At 37.1% G+C, this 13,739-nt stretch overlaps 1 protein-coding gene across 5 annotated transcripts in view; it reads right to left on the bottom strand.

Annotated features, from left to right (window-relative positions):
- The window catches only part of TBL1X (transducin beta like 1 X-linked), a 195,831-nt gene that overhangs the window by 127,540 nt on the left and 54,552 nt on the right, over positions 1–13,739 (bottom strand). For 3 of the 5 annotated variants that reach the window (XM_061998678.1, XM_061998670.1, XM_061998648.1), the window contains exon 2: positions 12,869–12,941. The exons of the other annotated variants lie outside the window; for them this stretch is intronic. The gene's annotated coding sequence lies outside the window, so the exon portion shown is untranslated. The remainder of the gene's footprint in view (positions 1–12,868; positions 12,942–13,739) is intronic. 5 annotated transcript variants of the gene reach the window in all.

The following is a 13,739-nucleotide window of genomic DNA, read 5'->3' as shown; positions in this document are numbered from 1 at the left end:
GGTTAAGAGTAGAAAGTCTCCTCACTCCACTAAAATTCAAAGTATGTAAAACCACAGCTCTATCAATCATGCCATCTGTGCTAGAAACGACATTCTTTCTTTTTTGGCCATAGGATTATTATATCATATGCAGGTGGTAACGTCTGAAAATATATCACAGAAGATATATGTAAAACCAGACTACTCCTTTTCTTGATCAAAATAGCAAGCAGAAATGAACCCATGCTGATCTAGCTTGTACCTTTTGGCACTGGAGGTTTGCGCACTACACCTGTAACTCCTGTGTCGAAAAGCAGTTTCCAGAAGGGAAGTCCTCATGCCTGTTCAGTACCATTAAACCAGATAATATGGCTTGATCTCTTCCAGGAAGGAAGGAGTTCAGCGGTGGAGCAAGGAGTCAGACAAGCACCATATGGCCAGAAGGGAGGGAAGACAAAAGCAAGGGCTGAACCACCCCTCTCGACAACAGTAAAAGTTGTGTTGGCTCAGCTGTGTTGTCTAATCAAGTAATCTAAATCAATTAAGACTGAAGCCAATTTGTACACATGAATCATTGTATTTATAAATGAACCTGAATATTTGACAATGATATTCCATATGGTTTAATTCCTGTAGTATATGGACAAAAACCAAGAACTGGCTGAGCTCATTAGCCATGAAAACCTGCAGTTTTTTTGGGCAAGCTTTTGTCCAGAAATACAAACTATGAGCAGTGAATGAATGAACCCCTTCCTGCCCTATAAATCAATAGTTCCCAATGCAGAAATGTTGGTTAAAGTCAGTTCACAGTAAAGATATTGTCTCTCAGTTGCTTGGAACAGGCACTAGGTCCAAGCTCCAGCCTGCTGAAGTATTTCTATAACAATAACATAATGAGAGAGTTTATTGACATCAGTCATCAGGTGGTAAGATGACCAGTGTTTATAAATAATTCTCACACATACGTCCAGCATATGAAATTTCTCACAGGTTTTAAAGAAAACTGATAGCCACTCTCTCTGCCTGGAGAGACAGGTTTATAATTTGGGGGATGATGCTCAGGCAGAGGCGGTGTGGCTGCAGACACCCACTGAGATAATTCTCCATGCTTGCCTCCCTCCTCTCTCTGCACAAACGGCTGAGCTGTTCATCACTTAATGGCCCAGGACAACGATTTATAGTCCATTCTAGGCAGACTGGACCTGGCAATGGTTTGCTTTAAAAAGGTACACAGCAAAGTAAAGCTTTTCAGCAGTGACTCAGCGTTCTGTATTAATAGCCAGTCTAAGCTTATTTAAGACTACTGTTGCCATGTGTCAGGGACAGGGGCTGGATCAGGCTGGTGATCTGACTGGAAGCTCACCTCTCAAATAAAACCATTTTTCAGCACTGCACGGTGATATGACAATATAGCTGACAGTGCCCGGGGAGCAGGAGCATAGGACCAGGAGAAGGGGAAGGAGGGAAGTACAGGCCCTTCTGGAGGCACTGCACTTGAATTGGCTCAGGTCAACTGCAAAGAGTTGAGGATTCCCTTGGTTCACAGGAGGAAGTGGAAGAGAAGGGGCTGCTGAACTTGTGAACCAGGTCCCACATAAATCTGAAGAGAAAACAGTATTTAGAAGAATATTGTATACTCATCCTGCACATACATAAATACCTGTGTGCAAAAATGAAGAGAATCAGCTCCTGGTATATGTTTTTGGTCAATTTAGAAAGCACAGGGAGGTGAGAAATAGAAAAACTCACCAGAATCTTATTAGGTTTGTAATTAAGACTAAATGGGGAGATCAATACGGGAAACTATAAGGAGGGTTTTTTCAGCACAGTATGCTGCAGAGAAAATAGGAAATCTGGTGAAAAACTAATGGGATAAAGTAACAGATGGTAGGTAGACACCCAGGGGACATGGAATATATTTAAATATGATACTGGCTAAGAGTATGATCAGAGTATATGCAATATCACAATGCATTGATTTGAACTAGAAGGTCAGTAGTAAGGCTGTAAAAACTTTAATATCCTAGGTTAGACTTACATACTTTTACAGATACCTTCCAGACAAATAGGAAGGATGTTTACAAAAAGGCCCTACCTAACGAAAGCATTCTGGGCTATTTAAGTGAATGGCTCTTGACCTTGTCTTGAGAAATGTGGCAAACAGCTATTTGCAAATATTACACAGGATACCATAAAGAGTACAAGTAATTAAATTAATCAGCAAAAATATAACAATAAGTAATGGGTTCAATGTACAGAAGCCTAAATTTGAGTTAAGTTTCTGGAAATATCTTAAGAGAGCATAACCAGCTACTGTGGTTCTGGAACTGTGCAAAACCACTGTCATCTGAGTGACCTCAAGTCTACCTGACAATACATCATTATACCAGTCCTGTAAGGACCTCGAGGGAAAAAACCTATATCAATCCCCATCCATTTTTTTTGAACACCAATACATCAGTAACTTCCAGAAAATCTCCAATATAACCCACTGTTTGTCAACTTGGTACACATCCAGGAGCATAGATTGCAGTCTATAAGCCAAAAAGACAAGCAGGTCAATTTGAGGTGGCCTATCATGCTCAGGCAACACTTTTCTTGAGGACAATCAAGTTTGCTATACTAGTCTCACGAAACTCTGGCGGTCTTCTGCCTTCCAAATATTTTCCAACAATTAAATAATACCTATAAACAATGCAGTCCAGCTGTAGAACTTGCTTATGTCTCCATAAAATAAAAATTATGTATATAAACTCCAGATACATACAGATAAATGGATACATACAATTGAGAGTGTTAAACGGTGTAGATGTAAACAAATGATAGAAAAAATATATAAACCAATGCTGTGTTATTATAAGCCAGTTATTTATGTAGATTTATTTTAAAATATGTCTGATTGCATTCATAGCACTGATGAACAGTAATGCACTAAACATTATTAAACACTTAAACTAAAATTCCTCCTTGATGGTCCAATCACATTCACTTTGATTCCACTTCACCACCCTGGACAAGAATAACCACATGACCTGAAGGTCAGAAAATTTTTACCCCATTGTGACAGCAAACTAAATAACTTCCAAAAGCAGAACTGTCTTCCACACACAATCCTGCTTTTGGCTCTCCCATCCCTGACTGGCACTAATTTAAATTAGGGGACTGGTAGCTTTAGCACTTCAGCTGATATCAATTACCATTATATCATGCAAAGCACTCCCTGAAGAAATCAGGAACCAAGCTGCTTATGGAAATAGTGCAAAAACCACACCAGAAATGAAACAGAAGCCAGTACACACCAGAGACATAACCAGCCCCTCTGCAAGAAAAAGAGATTTAAATGGGCAGCTGCATTCTGCATCAGCAGAATAACAGCCATTTCTGTGAATGTTTTAAGGTGCATAAAGAGGTCACTGGCTTCCACAGATTGGGTTACTGCAAAGCCAGTGGATAATAACTGTAGCAAGAAAGCAACTGAATACTGGGCTGCCTTAAAACAGCTGAGGAGAAATAGAATAAGCCAGAATGATGCCGATTCTGACGCAGCCTCAGAGCGGATATCATCTTCTAATTTACTCACTGCTAGCTCATGAAAACTTCACAGTGTTTTTACAACTATAAAATCCAATAAACCAGGCTCCAAAACACAGAATTTTTTATCCTAGTCCAGGAAAATGGTGAGAGGTAATGAGCTCAGGCCCAATTAAATGTGTTGTAAGGAACCAACAAGAAACACCTGCTTAAGAAGCCCAAGTTGTAACAGATCTTGTACTGTTGTGCTTGTGCCTGTTCTTGGCATCCCATCTAAATTGCTATTGCCCAGGTACAAAGTATTCTGTATTAAGGACGCTTAAACAAGTACTCATCATATAGGGCAAGCTTGCTCAACTGAGGAGCCAGCTAAAGTCATTCAGGGCCCACCTTATGCATACTGAAAGGGCAGATACGGACAGATTTCCTGGCACCTTTCCATCCTACTACTTCCTAACACTATTACACTAGTGATTCAAATCTAAATTTAACAATCAAGCAAGCCTTCTGCTGTCAGCAACCATTGTTCCAAGACAGAAGAAAAATACTTAAAACACATTTTCGTGCCTTTCAACATCTGCATTTTTGTATTGCTTTTGTTCCTGGAGAGGGGCACAGACAAGGCAAATAAGGGAAGCACTTCCCAAGGTAAGGAGCCAAGATATCAGTGCTGTCACTTAGCATTACCTAAACAAGCCTAATTTTTCCAAACAATACATGGGTAGGAGAAGGATATTGTTAATTTAAGAACTAATGCTTTCAACGTCTAAAAAACTCACTACAGTAACAAAGCAAGTTTCAAAAACACAATCCCCTAAGATCATATAAAAAGAATGGGATTTGTTTCAAAAATACAAAAATATTTTCACATCCTTTGGTAAAATTAAGGTCTACAACCCATGATATTATTTTAAATAACTAACTATATGCATGTCTTTATAGCAGTTTATGTACAAATTAAGCTTACTCACCAGTTTAGAAAGAATCTCACAAGAGGACACCATTCATCATGTTTCTAAGTGTTGGCATAAGAGATCAAAAAAGCAAAAGAATTGGAGCTATTTTCAGGTGGCCTTCAAAAGCAAAGTCAACACAGAATAATGATGAGCTGCGTTCAATAGTCCTACAGCAAAATGGAATGTACACTGGTAGTCAAAAGTTGCAAGGGTAAGACATTCACTCAACATAGTTCTATAGAAGAAGGACATAAACACGGATCCAATACCGAAGAATAAGACAACAGCAAGGAAGAAACAGCCTAGCTTTTTCTGGGTTTACAGTACAATCAAGTTGGCTGTATGGCACATCGTGTTCATATCAGATCATTGTAATAACTTAAGATAGAAGATTAAATGGTAATGAATATACCACAGTATAAATTAAATCCATCTTCAGGTCTCCTAAACAAAACAGATGTTATACTGTGATATATTCGTTACCTAGAATTCATATCATAGGTGGTTATTTATACATTGGAATGGGAAATATTTAATAGCATTTAACACTCTAACAGGTACAGAAAATATTACACTGCCTTGTTTTTACAGCCTGTGTAAAATACACTGCTACACTGTTGACTGCATGTCAGTAGTCAAAACATGGGGGAATCAAGTGCTGCAGGCCTCTTAAGACATTATGGAACCTGTGCAAGGTATTTAATTGAATCTCTTTGTTCAAGTCAGTGGCATTTGCATTCATTCACATTCAGAAAGTTATTCATCTAAAAATTATAAGATTCTTTCATTCTGTCTTTTCTCTCAAACTTCTATAGAATTACTACCATAAATAAAATGTTGCATTTAGACTGGCTGTGATACTGCCAGCCAATTTCACTTCAGATAAAGGTCAAGGAAAAAATTATTAAAAACCAAAATAGCTTCTTTCCAAGGCCCGCCCTCCCCCCCCCCCCCCCCAAATTCAATATAAAAAATATAAGCACCAAACATTCCAGTAGACTTTGACCACCAAATCTAACTGGGCTCCTGTATATTTTATCTGTCATAACAGCAGCACTGGGCAGAAAGCATCATAGAGGTAACTTTTGCAGCAGGACAAATTACTGAACTTACTACTGAGTTTCTTTCAGACTAACTATTGTATTGCAGCTGTACTCCAAAAACATATAACCATCAATCTCAGCTAACTAAGCTATCTGTGTGAAAGCCCTCACCTTAACTGAAGATGGTGTGAAAACAAAAAGAAACCAGTACATTATCTAGCTGGGCTTCCTCAATGCAATTCTTACATCACATATAACTTTGAAACATTGAAAGAAATTTATCTTTAGAAACTCATCTGAACAGGACATAAAATTTTCTGCTAATGAGTAACTCTTCATCTCAATTTCAACAATTTTCCAGCTTTAAAATGTCTTTGAACATTGGGGGAATAACAAAATCTGTTTTGTGTTTTGAGTTCTTCTACCTTTAGCATATTTCTAGTGCATCTTTTTGTTTCTCTAATTTTCAAACAAAAGAGTCTTCTCGTATCACGGATCTTCACACTCGTATTACCAGATGTTGAATTCTCACTTTCAGTCTCTATGTGACAAAACCGGATGGATTTTATCAGTTCCCTATCAGAAACATAAGCTCCTCCAGAACTCTCAAACTCTCTCCCCGGTATGTCCAAACACTTTGAGTTTCAGGTATGAGTACTACTACACCACACTGCACCTCCACTCTACCTCCATGCTAGTTAAATATCATCCATCCCATATGGATAGTAAATACACTTTTTATTTGTTAGCCTTGTAATCCTGTATTAAAACATCTTATCACTGGTTGACTTGAGTACAAGATGAGCAGTATTGCTGTAGCATATCTCAAGAAATACAAATTACAACTTCTGCGGGAGCTTTAGATATTATGAGCTTGCACAGATTACAACAAAAAGACATAATTTTGCTATTCCTCATCACTATATTTACAATCGCATAGTATAACATGATATAATGAACTGAAGAGTACACTAAGAAAACTAACAGCTAAAATTGCCTGGCGATCTGGAGCACAGAAACAGGAGAAAAATGCTGGTATTTAGTTCAGAACAAGTATGTACAGAAACAGCTCAACACAGCTTTTTCCAGTGACTACAACTGGAGCCAAAACTACTGGATTTCCATACAAATTCAGCCAGTGTTTTAGGGACAGGACGTAGGACAGACTCCTGCAAAATGTAGGCAAACACTTCAACACGTGTTATTATCATATGGTCTTAGCTCCGTACATGTGGCTTCAAAACACAGGAGATGGTGAATCCACTGTTTTTCCTCATCCCAGATATGCACACAAACCACTAGGCTATTTTGGACTGATGCTTAAAACTAATAGATCAGAAGTTGCAGTGGGAAGATGGACTTGGAATTTCATTTACAATGAAAAGTATACATGGAAACAGAAATGGAAAGTAACAGAGGTATTACTTGTGAAAATGCATGACAGACCAAATTTGGTACCAATTTTTTTTTTTTTAATAGGAATAGGAAGGGAAGGGAAGGGAAGGGAAGGGAAGGGAAGGGAAGGGAAGGGAAGGGAAAAAGGCACTGAACCAAGTAGGAGATATGGGCAGGCAAGTTACACAGTAGAATTTTGAAAACAAAAGCATAAGAAACCACATCAACATAAAAAAGCCCCCAGCCATGCATCTATAAATTTAGGAGGACCCAGACTCCTGAACCTCCCGCTTAAATGAAACAGGATCTCTAAAAAGCAAAAACCTCAAGAACTGACTTTTGAGTAAAGATGGAGACTAATTTTTAAAGCTGAAAAATGGCAAAGTGTGGCAAAGACACAGTTGGGTAACAACTTACAAATATCTAAAGAGGGAACTGGAATAGCAGAAAAAGGAAGAAATTTTCTGTTAGATATGGAAAACTCAAGAAGGAGTAAATGGAAAAGTGCTGTTTTATTTTGTTTTTTGAATGGAAAATATTGAGTAACTAGCAGGAAAAGCTTTTTGGAGGGTAACAATTGTTGCCTGTGAAAAAACTCCCAGAGGGAATACAGCAAAGCTACTGCTGGACAAAATACCAGAAAATGCACTGACATGAACAGTCCTGTATCAGCAAGGAGGAATGCCTCAGACGGTGTAAACTACTTCCTGTTCTGCCTAACTGTACACTGTGCATACTGTAACTAAGATATATTACCTGAAAATTGATGCTCTCTTTTTAATATAATGCTAATATACTTTATTAGGGATTTTAACAGGCCTTAATAGGAGGAAGCATATATTCAATTATTTTATTGCATGCTTTGAATACAAATGGCAAGTATCTGTACTCTACTTTACTCCTTCCGTCCTTGTCCTCTCATAAAAAAAGCAGCAGTACAGTTCAGAATTCAAAACGTCCCTGTCCAGCCCACACGCTTTCTTGGCTGGTTTGCTGGGATCTATATATCCAATCTAATTATTTTGATTCCTATTTCCAGTCCTATCAGTGGTGCAGTGGTGCAAGAAATCAAAATGCCAGTCTCCTGAATGTGTTAGAACCTAAAAGCTAACAGCTACTCATTTGTAAAGGCATCACTCTGTGGCCCAAAGCCCCTGTCATCATGCAATTTATGTTCAGCATTCTGGATGTGTCTCAAGAGAGGTTTCCCAGTGTACCAATACTGAGCATTTCACAGAACATTTCAAGATATGATACAGGTTGTTGCATCATCTTGTTCTGTCACAGCATAACTGACTAACGAAACCCAACAACACTTCAGTTTCAATTTTGTCGCCTTTTAAAGACTTCTTTAAGTCCTCCTTCTTTGTTATTTTCCCCTTGGTTTCTTAAAAGGAAAAAAAAAATAGAATCATACAAGCTTATCTTCCCTTAAGTGATCAGAAAAGAGAGTCAGCAATACTCCTGCCAAAACACCTACTATCCTCAAGTTAGAGGGATCGTATGTTGCTCACTAGCTCAACTCCCTTGTGGCTCTTTTCCCTGACTATACACTTTCCCCCTCTTGAATTACAGTCTTACGTAGATTACTCATGCCTCAGCGCCATCAAAAACATTCCCATTCATTTGCACAGCTTTTCCAAATATGATAACATGATTTGTGTTTAAATGTAAGCATCATCATTTTACTTTTTATTATGAATATCATATGTTTGGCAAGCTGTCTGACCTTCCTTATGATGATGAATGCCGCAGCAAACAATTTGCTCTATCTTTAAAGAAACGGCCAATTCAATTATATTATGCCAGAAGCTTTCAAATCCCTCTCTGCCAAACGTCTTTGCTATATCCTGCCACAGACAGCCCATTTGTATTCCAGCACAGTAGGACACTTGTTTTATTGAAGCATACAGTTCTAGTGAGGTACTATCAACAGAGCACTATTTCAGTTTTCCAGCTCTGTGTTCCTTCCCAACCCCTCTAGCCCCCATTATGAGCATTTTCAATTTTACTGACCAAACGTGTATGCATTACTAATTACGTGCGTGAAATCCAGTAGTTATCGACTGCTACAACAAAATACATTAGTGACCAATTACAGGAGTTCTTGGCAGCAACGGTTATCATTTTAGTGGATTTAATCATTGCACTTAAAGTGAAGCTTGAGATACCCTTTGAGATTACACCACTAATTGCTTCTGTTTTGCCAGTTACTGCATGAGCTGGTTTGCAAAAAGGATCACTAAAGATGCTTTCTAAATATCGAAGGGGAGCAATAGATGAAGCCTCCTGTAATGAGTCCCCCTCACCTAATAAAACTACAGCGTCAGTTCATTCATATCACAATGCCAATCTCCAATACCTATCCCCCTTGCTATCACCTCTTTATTTCTCATTTCTGGTTGTCTGGGCAGACAACAGCAATACAGCTGCCTTCCTGTTTATGTTAATTGTGTGACACCCCATTATCTACTTATATATAGTGTGAATAATACACTTTTTAAAAAATAAAAAATAATTCTCTTCCCTCTCTCCCCACATTTGCAGAAACGATGTTACTTGGTATTTTTGTTGTGACAGAATGTTTGAATGGTCCTAGACCTTTATAAAAAGAAAAAACAACAAAACACAAAACAAGCTAGGCAAAGTACATTATTTATTACATGTACAATATCAACATAATAGGCTTCCACTCTCCAGGATTCCCTAAAAGTAAACACTTCCCCTCCAAAGGAATTTGTAATATAATATATTATACTTTAAAAACCTGCATCTACCTCCATATTCCCACCAGTGATGAATTATCTAGTTTACAGCCTCATAAAGCAGAAGTGTCTACATATTTTAAAGTCGAGGTCAACCACAGGACTTTGGTATCTTTCAAATTTGGTGATATACAACTTTCTAAACACCAATGAAAGGCTGCGACACTCGGTTTCAGGCAAAATGAGGAGATATAACTTCATCAACATTTTTAGGTCTCCTCAAAATAAGTGTCTTTCACAGACAGAAAGCGTGGGTTGCTTTCTGGGGAGGGTTGCAACTGCAATTTCATTAGCTGTCTGAGAAATATCTATTTTAATAAATGAAATTATTTAAATAAATTTCTTTGGGTCCTTTCAATTAAAATTCTATCTACTGGGGCTTTCCATTACTCTCCAAATAACAAAGAATCCCTTTCAAAAATATAAAAAGCCAAAAAATTCTCAACCAATAATTTCTCGTAAGATTAAAAAACCTAGAATTATCTCATCAAACAGCAACATCTTTAGAATTGCAGTAGATGCTAAGTTGATACAACTCTAATTAGAAACTTAATTGATCTCTGAGAGGGATACTGTAGAGAAAGAATTTTAAATCCCTAGAGACTTCTAGACTGCAAACAGCAGAGTATACAACATCTTTAAAAACTGTCATAAACCATACACAGTGATTTACAAAAAAAACAATGTCCCTGAAATTAATTGCTAAAAGAAGTTGATGAGCTTCATCCTAGTTATCAAAAGGCTATAGCAACAGTACCAGTTGGCTTCAATTCAGCCTCTAAATACGGTACAGACTATTACCTATCAATACCTAGAAGAGAATATAATGCAGTACACAGAGGATTGTGTCACAGACACATATTATCTTGTTTCAAATCCAGATGTAGATTTGCACAAACCCGTCTATCTTCCCTGAACAGCAGGCACAAAAACTGCTACATGCAGGATGCTCTCAAATACAAGGCCAGTTCACTTCCATGCTTAACTGAGAAAATCTTGCCCCAAGGCAGTCAATTTCAAGACAATGAGAAAATCTACAGTGATGCAGTAACAATAACTGGAAAATAATAAAGTGGATAAAACACCTAAATGAGAGCTCAATCCTACATTCAAACAGAAATAGACTACAGAATTTAATTGGATAATCCCCATTCTCAACAGTTCTTGACTTCTGCCTTTCTGAAACAACAATTACGGACAATTTTGAACTAAAAAGTAACATAACACTCACATGATATCTTTGTCAAGGCAGAAGTCACTATACCTACAAGAACGACCACCTTTCTTTTGTATGGCCAAGCTCCTGTCTTGTGTATGGAAGCACAAAATTTAAACTGTGACTCCAAACAGACTGCAATTGCACCTGGAATTGCTAGTGCTGCCTTCCTAATGAGGAAATGGAAATAAGGCAGCAGAAGAAAATACTCCCAAAATGAACAGTTGAGCTTATGTATCACCCAAAACACAAAAGGTCAGGAAATACCTGTCTTTCAGCACTGTCAAAAGCAATAGACTAAAATATGCAGACTAGGACTGATAACACAGGAAATAAATGAAAACATTTGCTGCATGTTAGTATAGGAGTTAAAAGGAACAAGGCAAAAATGCCTCTCAAAGGTCCCTGCTGAATTTAAAACACAGCCGTTGAGCCAATTTTTATTCCAAAACATGTCATTATCATTTAAGAATACTGAACTTCTCTCCTTTAATAAACCTTACACTTGTTTGTTAGTCCACAGGCCTAATTCCTAAACCCTAAAAAGGAGTGCAAGTATGACAAAGCACATTATTTGCAGGAATTAGAACTTCAATGAGAACTAAAAACGTCCAAGAAAGCAACCAGTTGTTTATAACAGTCTCAGGCATTATTTGTGATTCCTTACTTCACTTAAAAAGCAAGAGACTGATAATGCTAAATGCTGCCACAAAACATTTCTGAATGAATCAAAAGTCTTACGTCTGTATAGTTCACAAAGTCTGGCATATTTTTAAGTTTCATATTAAATTCTCTTTAATACCCAAAAGCAATGAGAAATCTTTTTTGTTTACTACTCTACCACAAAGAGGTAAACACAGTGAATAAAATGGCAAAATGAAGTACACTTTTTTAGTGCAGTGTTGTGACAGATATCAATTTGTCGGATAACAAGTTTAGATCGGATTAAATTGAGAGACTCACATTTCTAAAATTTAATGTAGATACCAGTAAGGATATTCAACTTACTGAAGCCTTCCAAAACTAAACACAATTCTTTTAGCATGATCAATGCTAGCACGAAAAAAGGCTCCAGCTCTGGCAATTGTTTCAGAAAACTCAAGTTAACTTGCTCACTATTAGAAATACTTTACCAGTAGAAAGAAGTTTCATGCTATACTATACTTATCTGCTCATTAGTATTACATGCATTACCAATCTGAATATGTATGAATAAATAAATAAACAATACAACAAAGCGGGTTTTTTACTTGTAAAATACTTTATTGTAACGAGAATAATGCTGGGATTGCCAGGAAAGGAAGCTAGATGTATAACTGAAAAATATTCTTATTGCCTTTTCAGAAACCTGTGTAGGCTCAATTTGGGATTGGGGACCTTCAGACACCTAGGAATGTCTGCCATGTGCTGAAAAAGAAAAGCTGTCTCTGTCTTATTATAATGGAAGCTAATCCAACTATTTTTATGGAAGTAAATCCAACCAAGATAATAACTTTTTTCTCAAACAACACGAAGTAAGCACTCATCCCTTCCAAGACAACCATATCAAGCCACTACAAAGTCATCTTCTCATCTGTCATTCTCTGATGACCTCATACTTAAACTGGCCTCTTCTTAGGACTTCAAGAATAGCAAACCAGCAAGATCAAGGTTAAGAAACAGAGAGGTTGTTCAAAATCAGAAACTAGTCTCAAAATATATAACTGAAAAGGCAAAACGTCAAAATACCAAGAAATTCTGCATATAAATCTATGTTTAATTTTGTGGAGGTTTTAAGGGTAGCAACAAAAAGCAAACCTACTGAAAAGCACTGAGGCTCTATAGAACATTCCTGTTACTTAGCCCTAGTACTTCTAGTCATTTTCAATCTAAAGACAAGGTATTGTGTCAAGTTATAGCTTGCTTTTAGGCATGGAGATGCTGAAAAATATTCAATAGTTTTAATATTTCGTAAAGCTTATTTCCAGCTAAGCATTCACTTACTCAGGTGCAAGAACAGTCAAGTTCCCCAGTTTCCCGCAGATTTTCCCTTCAGGCCAGTTTTATCCTTAGGTACCTGTGTACAATAAAAAACAAAGAAAAAAACCCAATCTGTATAACTTCTCATCAGTTCATCTCTTGATGATATCAACTCTTATGTCCCAAAATTGTCACCAATTTAAAAATTCAGATCTCCAAATTTTCTTACAGGATTAGTTACCATTAACTTGCTTAACCAGAGGCAAACACAAAGCTTTTTTCCATTGTAAAAACACTATGTTTTATTTGATCAGTTCTACATGTATATATTTTTATTTTAGCACAATCTTTAATTAAAGGGTTTTCTGTGAGAAAGCTTATGCAAATTCAACATAGTAGAAGGTGGGATTCCGTGATTTAGGTATATTTCATCACTTGTTTTTAGGAGTGTAAACAGAGAGCAACACAGCTAAGGCTTTGTTAGCCACAGATTTAAGCTACCTTAAAACTGTTAACATGTTACAAGAAAATCCTACATATTCAATTACCACTTCAAAAACTGAAAGAAGGTTTGTGGACAGGTGCACTGTCAATTAGTTAAGGAGGACCTAAAAAAATAGTTATTCTACTGTCTCCTGGCACTAGTATGAATTGAAACATTTTCAAAATATGCTATTCAACCATATGGAATCATTTTTTTGTAGACATACGGATCACCAATTAAAAACGTGTGGCTTTGCTGACACAAAACTCCACCTGAACATATTCAAATTTTCCAGAATTAGACTACCTAATTTAGAGCAGCTCATCTAGCAATAACTGAGTAGAAAAGCAATGCATTTGATATGCCATAACCACCTGAACTAGTCTCTTTAAATAGTAATCAGTCTTACTT

The sequence above is a fragment of the Colius striatus genome, chromosome 1 (genome assembly GCF_028858725.1).
Source record: "Colius striatus isolate bColStr4 chromosome 1, bColStr4.1.hap1, whole genome shotgun sequence".
NCBI classification, from domain to species: domain Eukaryota; kingdom Metazoa; phylum Chordata; class Aves; order Coliiformes; family Coliidae; genus Colius; species Colius striatus.
Note: the sequence above shows the minus strand (reverse complement) of the source record. Positions and strands in the feature narration are given on the sequence as shown.